We start from the raw sequence: 22,216 nt of genomic DNA, 5'->3' as shown, positions 1-22,216 counted from the left end.
TTTGTTAACACTTTTTTTGTATATATATATATATATATATATATATACACACACACACACACACACACACATACATACATCATAGGCAATCTGTTAGGTATCCCATTATGCTTTTAATGTGAAATTCTCTAACAACAAATAATGCTTTTTTCATATGCTGATTTGCCATTTGATTATCCTTTTCAATGAAATACCTGTTTGTATGTTTTGTTAATTTCTAATTGCATTATTTCTGATTGTTGAGTTTTCCAGTCTTTGCATATTTTGTAAACAAGTATGTGTATTGGAATTGCTTTCTCACAGTCTATGGATTGCTCCTTCGTAAATGATTTGACTAAAAAAGTTTTTTAAAAAAGTATCACTAGAGGACAGAGATTAAATTATGAATTCAGAGAAAAGTGTGATAACATCCAACTGGTTAAGATCCAGATTCAACATGAACAATTATCAACTCCTTCCCCATAGGTGAACTGCAACTTCTCATATCAGACCAATTCACTCAGATCTCTGTCCACTGCACTCAAAATGTAGAAAAACTCACTACCAGAGCCACTAACTGGGAAGATACAGATTAGGGAAGAAATGGAGATACAGGGAGGGGGCCTGGGGTGGGGATATTACCACCACCCCAAGAATTAGAAAGATCTGAAAACTTTTCCCAAAAGCCTGTTATATAATTTGACCCAAACATGATTCATTGGGCTCAAATCTCATTAGGACAGCATGCTAAATACTTGGGATGAGAAGAGAAAATTATCAGTCTGAATCAATTGGTCATAGCCAAAATAATCATCTGGTTCTTTGGTTCTCTAAACAAATAAGTGTAGGGGAAGCTCCTACCTGTGACATTCCCAGCAGATAAGAAGAATCTAGCAATTAATTGAACAAATATATTAGAGAAAGTTAAAAGTAAATGAATCATGTTTTTTAAAGGTATATATTTAAGTATTCTCTTGAACTCCCCAAAGAAGACCAGTTATAAAACATAACCCTTAAAAATATTCTTTTGTAGATGAAGTGTGTGTACCAGCATAGGCATTAACACATATATGATTGGGGCTGGGAATATACTCTACTCAGTTGGTAGAGTGTTTGCCTTGCATGCACAAGGCCCTGGGTTCAAGCCCTAGCACCACAAAAAATAAATCAAAACACATTCTTGATTATTTTCCTGCTTTCTTTTCCCCAAATAGAGAGCAACACAACAGTTATCCCAGTCATTCCAGCTCTTGTGAAGCTTTCCTTCCCCCCATCACCTTTCTTTTTTAACACTGGAAATTTTATTTTGATACTTGAATATTATTCTGTCTTATAGTTTGAATTTATACTTTAAGTCACTCTTCAATAACTAATGGAAATAACAAACAACATGTAAAAAGAGATTGCTTTCTATATGCTTCCGAATATGGTAAACACTTTAACGTTCCAGAGACAAAATGGGACAGAGTGGACAGAGTTGTTCAGTATTCAGGGCAGCGGCCAGAAAAGGAGATCATGGCGGCAATAAGTCTCACCACTCATGAAATTGACTTACCGGTTGCTGTGTGCAGTCAGTTTGTATGAAGCTGCCTACCAAAGAAGGCAATAGGAAACAGATAAGGCCTTGAAGCAAGGACTTGACCAATCACCAGCTTGTTCAGGGACCAGATTAGATAACCTTACATCCTGCAGGACCAGGATACTGAGCTGCCATCACAGAACTGATAAAACTTGTTGGTGAACACATTTTAACTACTGACAATAAAGAAGAAATCTATTTTTATGCTGGCACATAAGAAATTTATACAATCTTTGTTCCATGCCAGATTCCTGTCACAGCTCCTAAAACTCTGTTACAGAGCTCCTAAAACTCTTAACTGAATGATAAAAATGTCTTTTGTTATTCATAAAAAGCCCCTTTCAATAACATCTGAGTTGATGCTAACCAGGAGATTTAGGATCCCTAGACAGCCTTAGGATGGGACCAGTCACTAGAAAAATTAGAGGATTAGAAAGTTGGAACTTTCAGTGCATGCCAGCTGACCTCTAGGAGCTGAGGTGAGGGAGATGGGTGGCCTGCAGATTAAGCTCTATAAAAACTCTTGAACAATGAGATTTGACAAGCTCCTGGATATGTGGATGTAACTGGAGACTGGAGGGCCTCAAGAGAGCTGGAATTCCTGAGCTGCCTTCCCTAGTGTCTTGTTCTTCATTTGGCTCTCTTCATTTGGCTGTTATCTTTTATAATATCCTTTATAATAAACCAATAAGTAAAAGTGAAGCACTTCTCCAAGTTCTGTGAGCCATTTTAGATAATTATTGAGCCCAAAGAGAGGGGTATGGGAGTGTAGATTTATAGTTGATTGGTCAGAAGTATTGAAAGCCCAGACTTGTGATTGGCATCTGAAGTAGGAGTATTGTTGTAAAATCAGCTTGTAGGATCTGACACAAGGTGAATGGTCTCAGATTTGAATTAATTTATAGGACATCCAACCAGTATCTAGAGAATTGGAGAATTTCTCCATGTGTGAAAACCCCACAATCTGATGTTAAGTCTTCTGAGTGAGCATGTAAAGTAATAGAGTATGTGCTCCCACAAAAAAGTGAATTTAAATTTTCTATGATGATAAGGAAGATGGGGATAGATGTTCAATGGGGAAGTTAAGATGTGCTACAATTCAATTCTTGTTAGGGAGGAATACAGAGGTATTAATCAACTTCATCTTTTAGGGAAAATCATAGTTGAGCACATTATAAATTGAAGAATAGAAATATAATCTGTGTCCAAACTAGAAGAGTGGGTAAATGGAACTCAAAATAAGATGGCAGAAACACATTCAAAGATACCATTAATCTCTATAAATTAAATTCACCTGATGTTTTATCAGATTGGATTTAAAAATCAAATTATAAACTTCTAAAGATATACACTTCAAAACAAAAGAACACAGAAAGGTTGAAAAACAAGAGATGGAAGGAAAAAACAGTGCAAAGTGAATACAAACAAAAAGAAGACAGTTTTTTCAGGTACTATTAGACAAAATGATATTTTCTTAAAAATCAGTAATATACAAAAGGAATAATTAATGTAGGGAGTGTGTCAATCGTAAGCTTACGGTGCACTTGACACTATAGCCTTGAAATTTATAAAATAAAAACTGAATTATAAAAATCAATGAAAAATTCATTCAGGAAACATGTCACGCTGGGGTGGGTGGCTGAGGAGAAGTTAATGAATGGGCTATGTACAGAGGTGTATACAGGATTGATGTAACAAGAAGAGCTGGTAAGACACCAAAGAACTAGCAAAAATGACAAGCCATTACTTCCCAGGCATAACAGAACAAGGGAGGGAACAATATTGGATGAATACTGCAGCTATGAAGGAGAGGCCATTCAGAATGAGTTATAGCCATACAAGATGGCAGGCAGAACCCTGGGAAAGGGGAAGGTGGATAGAAGGGAGAGAGGATATTCTCTGGCCTCTTTTCCTGCATGTGCTCTGGTATGCTGGCACCAGACTCACCAAGAAAATGTAACTGAAAACCAGAAGGGAAGAAAGTAAGGCAGAGAAGGACCAAGTGTGGATATAATAAGGCCAATGGAGAATAATAAGCACAAAAATTATAGAAAGTAAAGTTAATATAATATTACTAGAAACTGATGATTAAGTGACCAAACATTAGTCCAATACAGAATATTTGCTCTGTATAACTAACAAACTTGATATAAAAGACATGAGATAAATGTGTGGAGAAAGTAGGGGGACACACAGAGAGACAGAGAAACTGCCCCCAACAGATAAGTGTATACATTTTTTCTGAGCATATTTGCAATGGAATATTTTTAAAAGTCTGTCATGAACTACGTCACAAGAGGATCAAATGGTGAAGAACTGATTTACATAAAACACAATGTAATTTAATTAGAAATCAGCCTTAAAAGATAGATTTTTATCTGTACTAATACAAACTAATCTCCAAGATGTTTTTGAAGTGAAAATAATAACATATGGTGGAATTTTATCTATATTGTACTAATATTTGCATAAAAATCATTTATTTTTAGTTATATATGCATGGAAAATATCTGGATACCCAGGAAACCATTAATAGTGGTTGCCTCTGGGGTGGAAGGATAATTTACCTTTTTTTTCCTTCCTGTATTCTGAATAATTTATACTTTTACTAAGAAACAGAAAAACAACAAACACAAAACTCTGGACTTAAAAATGCTTAATAGAATTGAGATAAGCTATCCTCCATTTTTTTTTTTTTTTTAAAGATTCCCTAGCTATTTGGTAGCATGTAGGATTTTAACCAAGATGAAAATAGCTGACATTGCTCACCTGGTGCTGTGCCAAATTTCCACTTACCTACTTTATTGATTTTTTTCCTACATAAAAATTATTGACTCCACTGTTTCTCTTCCCAATGACCCCTCCACTGAGGTGAATTCTGAAAAAATAAAAGTTGAGCTCTCAGACATAAATAACATTCCTGAAACCTCTGAATATAAATGCTGTACTGTTCTTTGAGAATTCATGCTAGGGATGACAGTCATTTATAGAGTGGTTAAACAGAATCAATATAGAGGGCAAATAAAATCTTCAGAACAAGAAACTAAACATTAACACAACCCATTGAAATGGATGTTGAGAATGGAGCATCTAATTTTTTTTTTTTCTCCTTTTTCTGAGATAAGGGGTGGAAGTTTGGCTCTGTTGCTCAGGCTGGCCTCAAACTCATGATCCTCCTCATTCAACTTCCCCAGTAGCTAGGAATATAGGCGTGGACCACTGTGCCCAGTTAAATTACTCTGTACATTTTTAAGGTGAATATTCCCTAGTCAGAGACAGTTAACAGTTATCTGCCATACCTGTCATTAACTTGGAGTCTGAAATGTCAATAGCAAAATAATATCTCACCTGACATTTCAAGTGCTAATAGGAACATTTGAACAGAAAATCCTGAGGCACACAATAGTTCTTTAACAGGCTTCCCTATACACGGCAGAATCTACTTTGAAGATCACTGTTTTTACAATTCAAACACTGATTCAGATACAGAAGTCAAGGAGAATTGGCCTGACTACCTAAATAAAGCTGCCACTCAATTGCTTGATTTATTCAATTACAAATCTATGAAATGACAATTAGTGTTCCTGATCTGTCCATTTCAGAAGGCTACATTGAAGGGAGCTATTCTAGCAGTTTATATAAGCCAGATAAAGGGAATCCCTCTCCTTCCTCTTTTCCTTCCTTCCTCCTACCCTCCCTCCCTTCCTTCCTTCCTCTTTCTTGTGCTAGAGATCAAATCCAGGGCCTTAAGCATTCTTCACCACTGAGTCACATCCCCGGTCTTAGAAGTCATTCTCTTTTTAAATTTTTAAAAATATTTTTGTTTTAGTTGTAGATGGTACAATACCTTTTATTTATTTATTTTTATGTAGTGCTTAGGATCAAACCCAGAGCCTCACACTTGCTAGGCAAGCACTCTACCACTGAGCTACAACCCCAGCCCTTAAAAGTCATTCTTGATAACTTCTTATTTTGTACAACAAACTAGGCAGCAATTCTTATCAATTCTATCTACTAAGTTGTCTCTGGAACTTGTCTTTTATGCTCCAAGCCTGATGCCACTGAAGGCAAGTACTTGTCCAGGAGCTGCAAAGTGCTGGCTTGGGCTGGTTGGAGTATGGGCAGCTGGCAGAGCCACCATGCCAGTGTGGGCCTATGGCACAGTGAACCAGGGAAGAGGCAAGCCAGGGCATGCCCACCTGTCACCCCATGGTAGACATGGTGCAGCTCTGAACCCCCAAGCATCCACAATCCAAGGACCTCAACTTCCTGCTTCCTCACAAAGGAGAAAATGAAAGTAAGGCAGACCTGAAAGGAAGTTAAGATTCAAGGATTAGCCAATAGCGTTAGTACTTTTTCAAACCCTGATAAGCGCAAATTTGGACCAACAGTGTTGACCTGGGTGCTATATTAACCCCTAGACTAGCACACTTCAGCAGTGACCTGCTATCAGGCCCCCTGATATTCTTCACACTTTCTGTTCTTCACTACTCCTTTTACTCTTGCCTTCCATGGTCCTGTGAATTTCATTCCTCAGATTTACAAGACAATAACCTGGAAAGAAGTTGGTGAGGAGCTGCTGGAGTCTGTTGAAACACTGTAAGTAGCCCCACCCCCCCCCCACCCCCCCCCCCCGTTTAGGCCTGCAATACTAAGGGCAGTAACAGGCCATTTGGTAGTAGTGGAGAAGAATCCAGCTTTGCTGGCTTTGACCTTCAGAGCTGACTCTAGTAGGCATCCCCTGCTGTGTTTAGCTGCTAACCCTAAAAGAGACTTTCTCAGCTGCAGAGGCCTGCAGCTTGCATAGGCCCCCAGCCACCAACAGAAGCAGACAATTGAGTTTCATATTAAACTCTGGTTTCACCACAACTATCACACAGACGATCTGGACTCCATTCTCTCCCACCTGGACCACAACAGCAACAGCCTCCTTCCTGACTCCTTGTGTCCCCTCTTGCTGCTTCTAATTGATATATCATAGATCAGTTGAAGTAATCTTTTTAAAAAATGTAAATCTTAACAAAACAAAACAAAACATCCCATAACAAGTAACTCCTGGCTCTGGCCACAGTAGCCTTTTAGTTTCTTAATATTGACAGGCTTTTTCCTACTTCTGGGACTTCCCACCGCCATTTCCTCTGTTCATAACACTCTTCTTTCCTCTACCTTTCATGTTGAGCTAATTCCTTCTCACCCTTCACATTTCAGACTATATGCCATTTTGTCACAGCTGCTTTCCATGATCTCTCCACTTCCTTGATGTGGTCAGGTTCTAAACCATCTAAGAATCTTATAATTTCTTTATAACCCTCATCATGATGTTAATTAGGGGATTCTAGAAAAGAAGTTCCGTGTTGGAGTTCATCATTGGTTTGTAGCTCCTCACATGATGCTTTGCACATAGTTGGCATCCTGTAGATGGTTGTTGAATTATGGCTGAGTGAATGCATATTAAAGCCAATTTGGACTGAACCCAAGTTTGACATACCTACCAGCTTCATCTGGAACCATTAGTGAGCCCCACCTCTGGCCCCACCCATTGCAGTTTTACTCACCAGGAGATCTCAGCAAGCTTCCAGCAAAGCTGAAGCAGCATGGATTATAAATCCTTTTATGAAAGCATTCTTATTTTTCCACACTCTTTTTGTTTGATTACAAAAATAAATATGCTCACAAGGAAAACAAGTTTCAAAATATTAAAAAAAAGAAAAAGAAGAAGAAGAAGAAGGGGAAATCCCCCCCATCATCTCAACATTCAGAAAAGTGTACATTTTAAATCTCTGGCAAATCTGCGTCATTTCAACTGACTTGCTACCTGTGTTTCAATTTGAAATTCTTTCATCTTTAACTAACAACCATAGCTTGTTTTGTCCTGCCCTACTTGAGAAATTCAACGGGACATAAGCTATAAAACCCAAAATACAGGATGCTGACTAACAGAGGAAAAATTATTTGTTAGTCTGTTATAGTTGTTCATTGTTATACTGCAATTCTTGCCATAAATTAATCTACCTGTCATGATGGAGGTGGGGAGACTAAATATGCCTCATTTCATCTATGGTCTTTCCATTAAATTAACAGACTTAAGAAAATGGCAATAAGTCCTTTTTCTCCTTTCTCTTCTCTAACCTTTTTTGTTTGTTTGTTTGGTGGTGCTGGGATTGAACCCAGGGCCTTGTGCATGTGAGGGCACTCTACCAACTGAGTTATATCGCCAGCCCCTCTCTTCTCTAACTTTTAAAAGGTAAAAATATGCACTCTTTGAAAGAATCTCATCAATAGATTCCACTGTAGGTCACATTTCCTAAGGAATATCTCTACTTGCCAGTTCTCCTACCTCTTCAGATTTTATTGTCATTTAACCAGACTGTTTTCATCCTTTTATTTATTTAAATTTTTTTTTAAAGAGAGAGAGAGAATTTTTTAATATTTAGTTTTCAGTTTTTGGTGGACACAACATCTTTATTTTTTATTTGTATGTGGTGCTGAGGATCGAACCCAGCGCCCCACGCATGCCAGGCGAGCGCGTTACCACTTGAGCCACATCCCCAGCCCTGTTTTCATCCTTTAAAAAAAAAAAATCATAATTTCTCTATGACAAATTTAGCTTCAAAATAATAAATGAAATAAAATAATGCCGATGCTTATGGGAGCATGAGAGATAACTATAAAAACTTAGGATATGAAATCTGTGTATCTGCAAAGATGTAGAAGACTAGACAATTATGGGGCCAAATTTAAGAGTCAAGCCTTTTGATAGTAGCATAAGGAAATCCTATTGCAAAGGAAGGCAACAAATTTTAAAAGTCAACCAGCAAGCAATTTTAGAAAACTGTAGCTAGTAACACTAGCCTTTCTTGTTTAAGAAACTCAATGAGAAGTTTGTCACTGCAATGAAGAGCTCACCTCAGCCAGACACAGTGAGCATAGAAACAGCTCTTGAAAAATCTGTGCAGAGTGGCTGAAACCAAGGGAAGACCTGAATAAACCCTCTAGCTTCCTTTGCTTTTAGTTATTTGCTCTCATTTGACTTTAAAAACCACTAATTTTATAGGTCATGCAGCTGAGCAATATATTATTAGTCTCCCACTGTAGCCTGGGGTTATGATGATAACAGTTGCCTAGGTTACTTTTCAGGGACTAAAGCCAATTTTGACTATTTGTGACTGTACAGGTGTCTGATGGGTAATTTCACTGATGTCAAGAAACCAAAGAACTCCACCCTCAAATCATGTTAAAGCCACCATTTTCTGAACACACAACATATGAAGAGCTATGAAGATTTATTATGCATACACAGAGCAGCTTGTTTTTATGGGATAAAGATTACTTCACTTTTCCTCACCACCACTTGCCTTTACCCACACCTTAGACCACCCTGCTTCTTTATCCCATAAGCATCCTTAAACTCTATCTGGGGAGGCAGACTTGAGTCTTGCTCTCCTGGCTCCATGCTTGGCCACCTAGTAAAGAAACTCTTTTTGGCAAAACTTATTTCAGTGATTGGCATACTGTGCCATGGGCCTGGTTTGGAAATAGGGCAGCTTGTTTTTATTTCTAGGACTTGGGCTATCAGCCTGGAAGAACAGCTTTTATACCCATTCTCCTCTAGAATTTTTTTTTTTATTTTATTAGTTATTGATGGACATTTATTTATTTATTTATATGTGGTGCTGAGAATTGAACCCAGTGCCTCACACATGCTAGGCAAGTGCTCTACCACTGAGCTACAACCCCAGCTCCATCCTCTAGAATTTTTGAAATAACCTTGTAACATCTTTTTTTTTTTTTTAGATGTTGATGACCTTTACTTTATTCATTTATTTATATGTGGTGCTGAGAATCGAACCCAGTGCTAGGCAAGTGCTAGGCAAGTGCTCTGCCACTGAGCCACAACCCCAGCCTTTGTGACATCTTTTTACTCACGAAAGTCACTTGCTTTCAAATAAAATCAAGCAATTTAAAGAAGCTGAAGTTAAAAGACCCTCCTCCTCAGTACTGCAAATTCCAGAAAATAATAATACAGACATGTACTGTTAAAAAAATGCATGTACTATTTTAAAAAATGCAGGACCTTCAGAAGAGCATCTGCAGATAAAATGAATGTACCTTATAACATCTAACTATGCACAGAGATATAAGCAGCATAATAACAAAATAGGGAAGAAGAAAAAAAGTCAGAGGCTGTTTCATTCTTCCAGCAACTTTATAGCATTTGGAGTCTAGTAGGAAAATTGCTCCTGAGCTACCCTGAGTGTATATGAACAAAGAGAAGTCTTGTGTGACTCCTAGTCACAAGAACTGGCATAGCAGACACCAGGGCCTGGATTTGGGGGAGAAAGTGAGGAGCTGAGGCTCATATTTAAGGAGGTATTCACTCTCAGGGCTCACCCTGCTCTTGCATCTTTCTGAGAAATGAGTGCCTCTTTAAATCTTGAGCCCCCAGCTGCTCCTCACTCCCCTGGCCCTGGTCTGGGACCCTGTCAAATGCTATGAAATAACAATAATCATCCATATGATAATTACTCAAAGTAATGCCATATTCTTAATTTTATATAAGTCTTACAACAACCATTGGAAGGAGATAAACATAAATATAATTACCTTCATTTTACAGATGAGGAAATGGAGACTGAAGGGTAAGTGATTTGCTCAGTTATTCCACGAGCAAGGAGGGTACCAATACTGGAATGTGAGCCTTCTGACTTGCATGCTGCTGTTCTCTACTCAGCCCTCTGCTTATATGCCACTCATAGACAGAATTCTGTCTGAATTTCAAGGAGATGACTGTTAGCAGATGTTAAAGAAATTTTCAAAATGCAGTCTCTTGAATACAAACTGAAAGCACTTTGGAAGTTACAGTAAGCTTATTTTCCATATAAAGATTCATCCAATCTCTACTTAGAACCAGCACCAAGATTTATATATTTCTTCCCTCTCTGCCCCCAAATCTTTAATCCATGCATTGTAAGAACATATGCTAACATACTTGATACAACTTTTGAGCAAGACTTAATTATATCTTTCTAAGAATCCACCCATGTTATCCAAATTCATGATATTCTCTTCAGTATAAGGTCTAAGTAAAAATCAACCATATTTGACAAAATGATATTTTTCTTTGAAAAAATATGAACTAAATAAAACATTGACTTGGAGATAATGTGATTCAATGTTGTTTAACCCAGTGTTATCACAAAAGGCAATATCTACATAGAATTCTGGTTATATATAAATGATTTTATTATATTATATTTTCATTACATTATATTTTTCATTAAAATCTGTATGAAATATATTAAAATGTACCTAACACCATTTATAATATGTCAGACAAAATATTCAAACATTTTTTAAGTTCTTGGGGAGTGGAGTAGTTCTATGAAAAGTTCTTTGATTTTAAAAAGGTTGTGTTGTGGGGGAGGGTGAATAAACAGACCTAGCCGGGAAAAGTGGCCTGTCAAAGGTCACTCAGTGGCAGGGCGGACTACATCTCCTGATCCCCAATTCAGAGCTCTTTCCCTGAACTCTGCTTCCTCCTGATAACATATCAGGTGATTTTGCCTTCATGATAAAAGCAAACCAGAAATATTGCACAACTCAATTTTCTATTTTCTTACTAACACACAAAATAACTTTCATTAAAGTTCAAGTCATTAAAGTTCAAACCTTCCTTTCCCACCAGATTAAAGGCATGCAGAAATTTTAACCAAATATCTACACAATAGTTAAGTTTCCTATGTTACTTTGTGCAATGGAAAAAACAACAACAAAAAAAAAGATTTGCTGTGGAAAAATAAAGATCACAAAGAGGAATTATAAGTTTGTGTCATATTAAGGTTGCTTTTTCTTCCTATGTCTGATACCTAATCTTGTGTTGTTTTCTTATAATACTAAAACTCATCAAACACGATCCAGGCTTATTTTTCCACCCGGTCTTTCCTTGACTTTATTTGTGCATAAGTGGGATTGGGAGAAAGAAAGAGCTCTTCTCCCAGGCAGAGGACACAAGTAGCTCTGTGTCTGTGGTAAATAAGGTGGAGCAGTTTCAGAGGCTGAGGGAAAGTGGAAAAAAAAAGCAACTGTGCCCACAGACACTCATACGCATGAATGTCCCAAAGGAACATTGTAAACTACCTCATTCAATCTTCACAAGGCCCTTAGGAGGTAGGAAAAAAATCATTATTCCTATTTTCTAACAGGAGGAAACTCATTTGCTAAGTGACTGTTTCAGATCATGCTGCTAGGACATGACAGAACCAGGATCTGAACTGAGGCTGTCTGACTCCAAAAACCCACAGGGAAGAAAATTTTCTCCCTTCTATTTCCAGAGGTTGGTTTACTATTCCTGCCCATTAAAATAGAAAGGGATATGAATGAATGGCCAGGGCTGTTTCAGGGACAAGTAAGCCCCTAATGAGGAAGAACCCTAGAAGTATGTTTCCCAATAAAGTTGCCAGGAGACTTTTCATACAACATAAATTAACCATTTAAAATAGTACAGTTCAGCAACATTTAGGATGTTGACTATGTTGTGCAATCATTACCTCTAGTCCCAAGACTAGTTGTAACCACCCAAAAGGCAGCCTGTGAAGGCAACCACAGTAATGCACTTTTGTAGAAATGCTATTAGGAAGTCTGGCAAAGTAGACAAAAATGACACAAAAAATTCCAGTGGAATGGCAAGAAGTGAGAAAAAGCAAACTGAACAGAAGAGAAACCAAATAGTCCTTAAATCTTATTTAACAAATACCTTGTTGAAAGATTATAATGCATATAATGTACTTGTGCTGGAATGTTGAATACTGTGGGGGGATGTAAAAGTAGCTTTAATGAATTCCATCTGCTTTTGGTCTTCACAAGGGCTTGTAATTTAATGAATTTAGTTGTGTCATACAATGTACAAGGAAAGGAAAAGAAAAGTGGGTCTAGAGAGAGAAGGCATAAGATACCAAAAGAATAGGACAGGAAATGCATTTGTTCTCTTTAGATAAAAAAAAAAAGTCTTGTGATTGGACCCTGATGACTTCAAGACTAAAGAGCAGAGAAGTGCCATATAAGCTGCTGAAACATGAAGTGAGTCCTTTCTTTCCGGAGGGAATGAGGAAATTGAGGAGACAGTTAAGGCCTCGTGGGACTGTGGGTCTTTATGGTGTGAGGTATGTAGATCCTCTCACAAGAAAGTATAGGCCACGTCCAAGAATCAGGGGGAACATTTGAAAAGAGGGATAATGGGAGGATAGGTTTAATGACATCATTTCATAGCAGGAATGTGAGCATTTAAAACATCAAGAGAGCCCAACTTGGTGGCACATTCCTATAAGCCTAAGCGGCTCTGGAGGCTGAGGAAGGAGGATTTCAAGTTTCAGGCCAGCCTCAACAACTAAGTGAGGCCCTAATCAAATTAGCAAAACCCTGTCTCAATTTAAAAAAATTTAAAAAGGGATGGGAATATGATTCGCTGGTTAAGCACCTCTGGGTTCGGTACTAAAACAAAACAAAACCCATCTAGTGAATGAGTAAAATGAGCTGGATATCAACAAAGTAAAAAAATGGGACATAAAAAAGGCTATGACAGAATTGAAGATATAAAGTATATAATAATGATATACTCAGAAAAGGAAGAAAATGCAAAAATTAGAAACCAACCTTCAATTCCATTGTTCAACATGATATAGCTAATTCATGCCCCAAAAAGGTGATAAAGAAGGTTATCAATGAAATGTGAAGTTTGAGAACCTAATGATTAATATAGGTAATTATCAAAGAACTCTTAGAGGAGATGCATAGGTATAAAGGAATTAATAATAAACCTGAGCATTAAAATAATCTTTAAAAGGCTTTAGGAAATAAAATAATAAATGTAACTAGTTAATATGAAGGAAAATATAAAACAGAAGTGTTTGTGTGTGTGTGTGTGTGTGTGTGTGTGTGTGAGTGTGTGTGTGTGTGCTGTACCAGGGATTGAACCTAGGGGCACTTAACCAAGGTGCCACATCCCCAACCATTTTTTATATTTTATTTACTGACAGAGTCTTGCTAAGTTGCTTAGGGACTTGCTAAATTGCTACAGCTGACTTTGAACTTGCAATCCTCCTGCCTCAGCCTCCCAAGCAGCTGGGATTATAGGTAGGTGCCAGGTGCCTGGCCAAAACAGAAGTATTTTATAAAATGTTTTACTTAACAAATGATGGTTACACAATAAAATTATTCAGGATATGGGCAGCAACCATTGCATGGACTATGACTAAATGTTTTTGGAACCACTTAGCCAAGCTTAGGAGAAAGAGCGAAAAGAATTATAGTGTCAAAGAAAAAGCTTATGGGTCTTATTCAGAGGAAGGGAGAAAGATGAGTAGTAAAACATCATCCTGAAAATAAAGATTCAGAAAGCAGCAACTTACAGACATGTAAGTCATGAGAACTGGGAATGCGAGTGAAATACATTAGAAGAAGGAAGCAAGTGAAATAAATAAAGGGTCATCAAGGCATCCTAGAGAAATCCAGCACAGTTATAAGTGGAATTGTTGGGGGTTTGTTTTCATGGTGGATAAACAATTATAAATAGGTATAAAATAAAAGTATGTATGTTTAGAAATAAAACATAAGAATCAAATGAGTTGATGGAGGTGAAATTAATTCAAAACTATAAGCCAAGATAGAAATGAAAGGCATTATTTCACTGGAGCATAGCAGCTATGGGCTTTCATACACAGCACAAAGGGCAGAAGCTGGTCAAACATCACAAAATGTATAGGAATGAATAAAATAGTTTTAGATATAGATATAAACACTTTGTTTTACTTATGTAATTATTGATATATGTCTAAATTCATACGTATATTACATATATGTGTATATGTACATGTATATAAAAAAATAAACCCTATCTTAAACCAGCCATTGCTGGTTCAAACTGTACATATTTCATAGAATGTCTATTCTTTGCCAAAAAATAAATAAAAACAGTTATGATTTTTCTCAATGCTCCATAAGAGGCAATGTCTCAAGTGCATTTTTCACTTTTCTGGACAAAAACATGTATGCTCCATTTACAGAGCTGGTGTTGATCTTTCTCACAGGATTGCATCAGATTTCACAAACATTTGAACATCACAGCACACAAACCCATGAACCCAAACCACAGTTGAAACCTGACTACCATACAATGTTTGAAACTAGATATCAATGACATGCTAAACTTGCAGTTTAAGTTATTGTATGTATCTGTCATAGTTTTCTTCAATGAACTCAGACATAGGCAGAGAGATAAGTGATAGATAGATAGATAGATAGATAGACAGATAAATGATAGACAGATGATAGAGAAATTTCTGATTTTAAAAAAGTGCCCTGTGAGGGCTGGGGGTGTAGCTCAGTAGAGTGCTTACCTAGCATGTATGATGCACTGGGTTTGATTCTCAGCACTGAGTATAAATAAATTAAATAACGATTTTTTAAAAATGTGCCCTGTGAACTATTTAAATTTGATTGAAGGAATTTGGATAAGTTCAAATTCCTTTGATAATTATAATATCATTTATTCGTTGAACAAATATTTGTGAAGAAACTACTCTGTGCCAGTATCTTGAGGGATACATATCTGCAATGATATTGCTTCTAATTATCTAGTAAGATAAGACATGAACATAAATATCTAAAATATAGAGTAGAAAGTGGTAACTGCCATGAGAGAGATGTGGACAAGTTGCCACAGGAATTCAGGGAAAAGATAAGTTGTCTATGGTTGAGAAACCAAGAAAAGCTGGGGGAAGTGATGGGTGATCCCAGAATCCTGACATAGACTTTAAGGAGAGGTAGTATCTGAACAGGCAGAAACGGGGAGCAAGATCCAGTGGGATAAAGGCATAGAGAATATTTCTGGGCATGTGAAGGAAGAACAGGAAGTTTAAAAGTAGTAATGGGCCACAAAGATGAGAAGCTATGTTGGGGCGGACAGTAACAGGGCCTTGCATGCCATGAATAAGAATTCATAGGTCATATTACCAACAGAGAGCTATCAAAGTTTTTTAGGAGGAAAGAAATGTGAAAGAGCTATAACTGAAGAAGAGTAAAATGATAAGTCCAAGCATAAAATCATGTGTAAAAGGAGTTGAAGGAAGAGACCAGAGGTATGAAAAATAGTTAGGAGTCTATTACAGTGCCCAAGAGAGAGAAAGGGCCAGAACAAGGGGCATGTCTGAAAGAAATATTCTGAAAACAGAACTGAATATATGTTTCATGGTCCTGTTATTAATTTGTATTTCAGGAAGCAAAATTCTACTCAACTAATACAGAAACAATCTCTTGATTGGTGAAAACAGTGGTCACTGGTATCCAAAGTTACACAGAAAATTACACCAGCTCTTTATAAAAAAAGAACTTTACAGTATCAATTTTTTGAGCTAGGGATATAGCTCAGTTGGTAGAATGCTTGCCTCGATCCCCAGCACCACAAAAATAGAAAAGAAAAAATAGTATACATTTTTAAATGAATTTTTCTCTTTTGAATATTTAATCTATCATTAGAATTTCTAGAGAGTCTTCACAATCCAGGGATTAAGAAATGCAGAATTCTGGGCCAATTTGCCTCACCTCCAATTTACCAATAATGAAACTCAGCCCCATGCAGAACTGACATGGCCAGGGCTGGGTAATACTCAACATCTTGATATCACTGTCATTCCCAAACTCACATTCCACTGTGGATATTGTGGGTTGGCTAGACGTTAGGTATCGCAGTAAATTGACTTCCTGTTTGCTTGGGCTTAAAAAGTTGGTTTCAAATAAATAATCATCAAGGAAAAAATTTTGGCTCCACCAGCAAATCGGAAATTGCAAGGCATTACTGTTTGGATGAAATAGTGACATACCACACCCCTTGCTTATCAGGTATCATAAAATGCTGAGTTAAATGCAGTGTAGCAACCTCTTGACTGGAAAATTCTGGTTACTTAGGGGAATTCCTTAGGTCTTACAGAAATTTGTGGTCTTCAAAATCCCAGTTTTTTAAATCTAGAACAACAAATATGTTTTTAATAGAATTCAATTTAAGATTTCAGGAAATAACAAAATCTACAGCTTATAGGCACTGCAGAAACGAAGGAAAAGGGCATCAATCTCTCAAAATGCTGGCAGGAAAGGAGTGGCTGTTTCCAAAGTTTTTTTTTCTTTCTTTGCAATAAGCTGCTTACTGGTGCCAAAGAACAGCTCATCAGCAGTGTTGTTTCATTTTATAGCGATGTTTTGGGAGAGGGGAAAAAAAAAAAACTCAGGAATGTGCACTGTGATTTTTTTTTTAAACTTCATGTCCCAAAGCCAATAATAATCTTGCTACTTCTTATTAAAAAAAAAAGAATGAAACCAAATGTTTGCGATTTAATCTTTAAGTCTACCATGTTGACTGCAGGCATATTATGTTAACTTTATCACAAGAAGCAACATGTAGTTTCTTCACATGCTGCCAAGAGAAAAAGAGGGGGGAAAAGCCATAGCCAAAGATTTTAAGAACTCAATTTTAAGTACTCTTTGTTTTTCTTCTTCTTCTTTTTTTTTTAAAAAACACATTCTTCTATGGGAACTCATGCTACACTAAGTCACCTCAGCTCTAAAATAGTATTTCTCTCTCTGTCCTGAGGGCTCTCATTCTCTGCACCACAGCCCAAGAGTACCCAGGGGCATCTCACGTGCACCCTAAGAATAGGTCTCTTGATGGCTATGCTGTCTTCTTCTCTGATATAAGCAGCTGCTGCCAATCCTTCAGGCCATGTCATCATGCTTAAAAGGCATTGCCACCATTGTTGCAGATGATATGTGCAAGGTCTCCAAGGCTCAGAGTGCATCAGAAATGTTGATGGTCTTGGAGCCAAGGCTGCTCCCTTTGCACCAATATTTGGAGACTTGCGGCGGGTGGGGGAATCTCCTTTAGCTTCTACTAGGTCTTATAGTACAACCATACTGGGATTGCAAAACTCAGGGACAGACCAGATTGGGTGTTCAAAAGCTATCTGTTGAAAGAATGAATTCTTCTTCTAGGTTGGGCTGGAAACAAACCTAGTAGCAGATATCATGAGGTCTCAGACATGATCAGCCCTATCTGCAGACCTTCAGGCAAACTCTGTCCTTGGTCTTTTCTTCTACTGGGATTAGTTCTTTCCTGGAAGCTACATATGAGTTGTCTTAGAATTCTAGAAGGATCATCTCACCAGATACCAGGTATGTCTAGATATGTCTGAATCCTGGGGAGGATAAAACTTAGGCTCAACTTCACCACAAAGTATCTTCATCTTAGCAAAGGGAAATACAGAATTGCTATAATTATGCAAAAATTAAAGTTTTTTGTTTTTTTCATTTGTATTTCATTAAGAGTGACAATCTGGCAACCAACAGGTCAAATTTGGCCAGATGATATTTTTTAAAACCTGTATGATTAAAAAAAATTTTTTTTAAATTAGTAGACATCTAGATCAGTGATTCCCATACTTCAGTGTACATCAGAATTAAGCTTGTCAGAACTAGAAGACTTGTTAAAATTCAGATTGCTGGGCGCAACCCCAGAATTTCTGATTTTATGTAGATCTGGGTTGGGAGCCAGATAATTTGAATTTCTGCCCAGTTATAGATTCAGCTAGTCTGGACTCAAACTCAAAACCACAGCTTAGGTGCTCACTAGTTTACCATAGTCCATTACCAATCCCCATTGTGTTTCATCTGAACTGCTTTATAAATTTACATGATCTGCATTATTTAATGCATTATCTACATTATTTAATGAATTATTTGCATTAAAGACAAATCTCTGTGAGTCTCAATGTTTCAGGTGAAAACTCTTTTACAGTGTGCCTCCTGGGTATGGTTGTATTATCCACTTGTAATTCTTGGTTTATCTCTGATCTCACAACAAAATGTTCAGTAAATGCTGTTTCCATCATTCAGGTTCTTATTTTTTATGATGGCTACTGTTGACACTTGGTTGTTCTTGAGATTATCAGCTCAGTCCGGAAGTGGAAAATGGAAAAGACCAGAATGCTTATGACAAAGGAGAAAAGCAATTTCATTTCATTGTGATCACATCACTTTTAGAAATAAATGCCCATTTTTCATGTATATATGTATTTGGATTTTTAATCTATACTTTTGTCAAAGACCAAAGATTGCCTGAATATCAAATACTGATTATATTCATAGCTATAGACATAGTATTAAGTAAGGATAATTTAAACTTGTCACCGAGAATAAATATTACATTTTTATCTTGACTTTTTATTGAAATGTAGCAGAATAACGCACACATTATAAATGTATGGCTCATTGAATTTTCACAAACTGAACACACATGTAACCTGCACCCAAAGGAAGAAACAGAATATCCACAGCCCCTAGAAACCTCCCTTCTATCCCTTTTAAATATTAACCCCCAGGGAACCCACTGTTGCTTCTAAGATCATAGAATAATTTTGCCTGTTTTTGTTATTTATACGAATGGGTTCATACATTGTGTCTGGCCTCTTTTGATCAATACTATGAAATTTATTCACATCGTTGTATAGAGGTGTAGTTGTTCAGACGTATTGCTGTATAATGTTTCCTTGTGGGATTATACTACAAATTTTTCCATTCTACAGCTCGTAGGCATTTGGATTGCTTATATTTGGGGACTGTTACAAAAAGTGATGTCATGAACATCCTCAGATATGTCTTTTGCTATATATATTGTATATTTCTATTGCATACCTAGTAAAAGTAGAATTTCTGGGCCATAGGGTGTGGGTATGTTCAGCTTTAGGAGATACTGCCAATATGTTTTCCTAAGTAGTTGTACCAATTTACACTCCTCCTAGAAGTGTACCAAAGTTCTAGTTTCTCCACCTTGTCACCCACACTTCAGATTTCCCTTATCGATTTGAAGAAATACAGATGGTGGATCTAAGTCATCAGTGTCTCCATCTGATATGCCTTCTGAGTTCACTGTGCTTCTATCAATTTCAAGCAATCAAGGTATGTCTTAAATAAATAATTGAGCTTACAGCCAATTTGTAAATAGATACCTCAGTGAACTTGCTAAGTGAATATCCCTCCTGTCATTTATTATCTATTGTCTCATTTTAAGCCACAAATTCTATTCTGCACGGGAAGATAGGAGTATTCTCTGTGTGGCAGTTTGTAATCTTAACATGAAACTAAGTATACTTTGCATTTGGTGACTGGAGGCTATTGTTTATAGTAACTCTCCCAGCAGGTGACGCTCTTTTTTGAATCACAATTTCCCTAATGTAATAAGAAGCTCAAGACCTCACTCTGGTCTTACTGGACAACAAGGTAATTTGTCTGCTGTTGCTGCTAATTCTTATAGCCCGGAGCCATGCCAGAACATAGAAAGCTATTTGACTTTTGATTTAAGGAATACTTCTTTCCCCCATCCATGAGGGATATATAATTGCTTTACTTCTAATTCACTTTGTCCAAGCATTCGTGTCATACCTATTTTGTAAAATTCTGTCTTGGTGAGTGTTAGCTAAAATTGTAGTATTTGGAATTCTATTACTGAGAAATTTTATGTTATTAACAGGAACTCTAGGCAGTCAAAGATTTCAGAATAATGTCTATTCACAGGGAAGAAATTTGCATTTCCTGACTGAAGATTGACTCTAATGATCAGTGACAAGTGTTTTATATAATGTAACCTTTCTAACTTTGATTTTAAGATGATCCTTCAAAAATACTTAATAGTGACCCCTTTGGGGGTGCCATCAAGACTAGCTATCGAGCCAGTCTCAGATTCCTGAAAACTTTCATTCATTTATTTATTTATTTTACCAGTATTCAGGATTAAACAGAAGCTCTCATACATGCTAGGCAAACACTTTACCTTTGAGTTACACCCCTGACACCCTACCACCTCTATCTATCTATATCTATATCTATATCTATATATATATATATATATCTATATATATATATATATATATATATATATATATATATATATCTATGGAGACAGTGTCTTAGTAAGTTGCCCAGGCTGTCCTTGAACCTGGATCCTCCTGTCTCAGCCTTCTGAGTAGCTGGATAACAGGCATGCACCACTAACCCCAAGTGAGAGCTTCTTTTAACAGACTCATTTATCTAGTTTATACCTTCATGAAGTTGATTTTATCTTTGGCATCTCTGGTACCAGGTGCTAAAAACAAATGTTTTATTTAATTGTTTAATTGAGCCTTAACACAACGGAAATCTTTTTATATTTTACTATGTCTAATGTTTATTTTTCTTTGCTTGACTACTTTGAATATTTCTGGCTTTGATAAATTTCATCATAAATTTTGTTGGTTCACTTGAATAATTACACTATTTATATCTTTTTTTCATAAGACTTAATGACTAAACAATGTATCTTTTCATTCCATATTTGTCACTTTTCATCAGAGACTAAGTGAAAAAATAATTATTTTGAATTATTTTATTTAAAAAAAACTCTGATTTTTAAAAAAATATATATTTAAAAAATTCAAGCAATTTTCAAAAATAAAAGCAAAAAATTACCCCCTCTTATCATTAAGAAAATAGCTATTGCTAACCCTAGGTGAATATCATTCAGGACATCTCTAGGCCTGTATACAAGGCTAGACAAACAGAAAGAAAAGTAGATAAATAGATGTTATTAGAATTGGATCATAAAATAGCTGATAGCTAATAAAAAATAATAAATTAATTTAACAAAAGAAAAACAAATTAAATGATACAGAATAGCTGAATTTCAGACAGAATTTTCAGCACATTTTGGACATATTTCAGAGATTTTGATCATGTTCACTTGCACTGGACTCAGATCTGATCTTTAGCTCTTTGCCTAAACCTCAAGGAATTTCTTGGTTGCTTGGCCAACAATATTAGACTCCTCAATCCCTAATAGTTTATCTGATTGCAGTTATGTGTATTTTTGTCAGAAGCCTATTATTCTTTCTGTAGATAGAAAGAAAAGTTTCAAGCTCAGTGTTTATATTCCAGTCTGTCACTTTAGAGATCCTCATAATCAAAGTGCCCTGAAACTTGTAGATGGTACTCACTGAGAATTCTAGGGAGACAGTGTTTTTCATAAATAGGTCTGGCCTTCATGCTTCATTATGGAATAGGTCCAAAGATGGTCATTTTGGGATGGTCACATCAGAGTTTATGTGTCCTGCTTGATCCATAGCATCTCACTTATAAAGTAGGTTACATTAAAAGCCTAGTCTTATGAAATCCATTTAATGCAGCTTGCAATTGCTAAGGTTTTTTTTTTTTTGTTGTTGTTGTTGTTATTATTGTTGTTGTTGTTTTCTCTACAAAATTCAGATGAAATTATCTTCAGTTTATTAAGCTCAAATGCCAGAGCAGGGGATAACAAACAAAAAGACTTATATAAGATGACATAAAAATGTTGGTGGAGCTGGACATGATAGCACATGCCTGTAATCTCAGCAGCTCATGTGGCTGAGTCAAGAGGATCACAAGTTCAAAGCCAGCCTCAGCAAATTAGCCAGGCCCTAAGCAACTCAGCGAAACCCGGTCTCTAAATAAAATATAAGAAAGGGCTAGGAATGTGGCTTAGTGGTTAAAGGCCCCTGGGTTCAATACCAAGCGCTCTCTCTCTCTCTCTCTCTCTCTCTCTCTCTCTCT

General features: G+C 36.7%; 1 protein-coding gene and 1 long non-coding RNA gene across 4 annotated transcripts in view; one reads left to right on the top strand and one right to left on the bottom strand.

Moving 5' to 3' along the window:
- The window catches only part of LOC107137246 (WD repeat containing planar cell polarity effector), a 487,063-nt gene that overhangs the window by 408,597 nt on the left and 56,250 nt on the right, over positions 1 to 22,216 (bottom strand). The gene's annotated exons all lie outside the window — the stretch shown is intronic.
- Positions 1 to 22,216, top strand: part of LOC107137244 — a 38,574-nt gene that overhangs the window by 14,230 nt on the left and 2,128 nt on the right. The window contains exons 2-3 of the long non-coding RNA XR_001502838.2: positions 17,594 to 17,773; positions 19,446 to 19,555. This is a non-coding gene — a long non-coding RNA (uncharacterized LOC107137244). The remainder of the gene's footprint in view (positions 1 to 17,593; positions 17,774 to 19,445; positions 19,556 to 22,216) is intronic.

The sequence above is a fragment of the Marmota marmota genome, unplaced genomic scaffold, assembly GCF_001458135.2.
Source record: "Marmota marmota marmota unplaced genomic scaffold, marMar, whole genome shotgun sequence".
Classification (NCBI taxonomy): domain Eukaryota; kingdom Metazoa; phylum Chordata; class Mammalia; order Rodentia; family Sciuridae; genus Marmota; species Marmota marmota.
The sequence above is the reverse complement of the archived record's forward strand: the minus strand, read 5'-3'. Positions and strand labels throughout refer to the sequence as shown.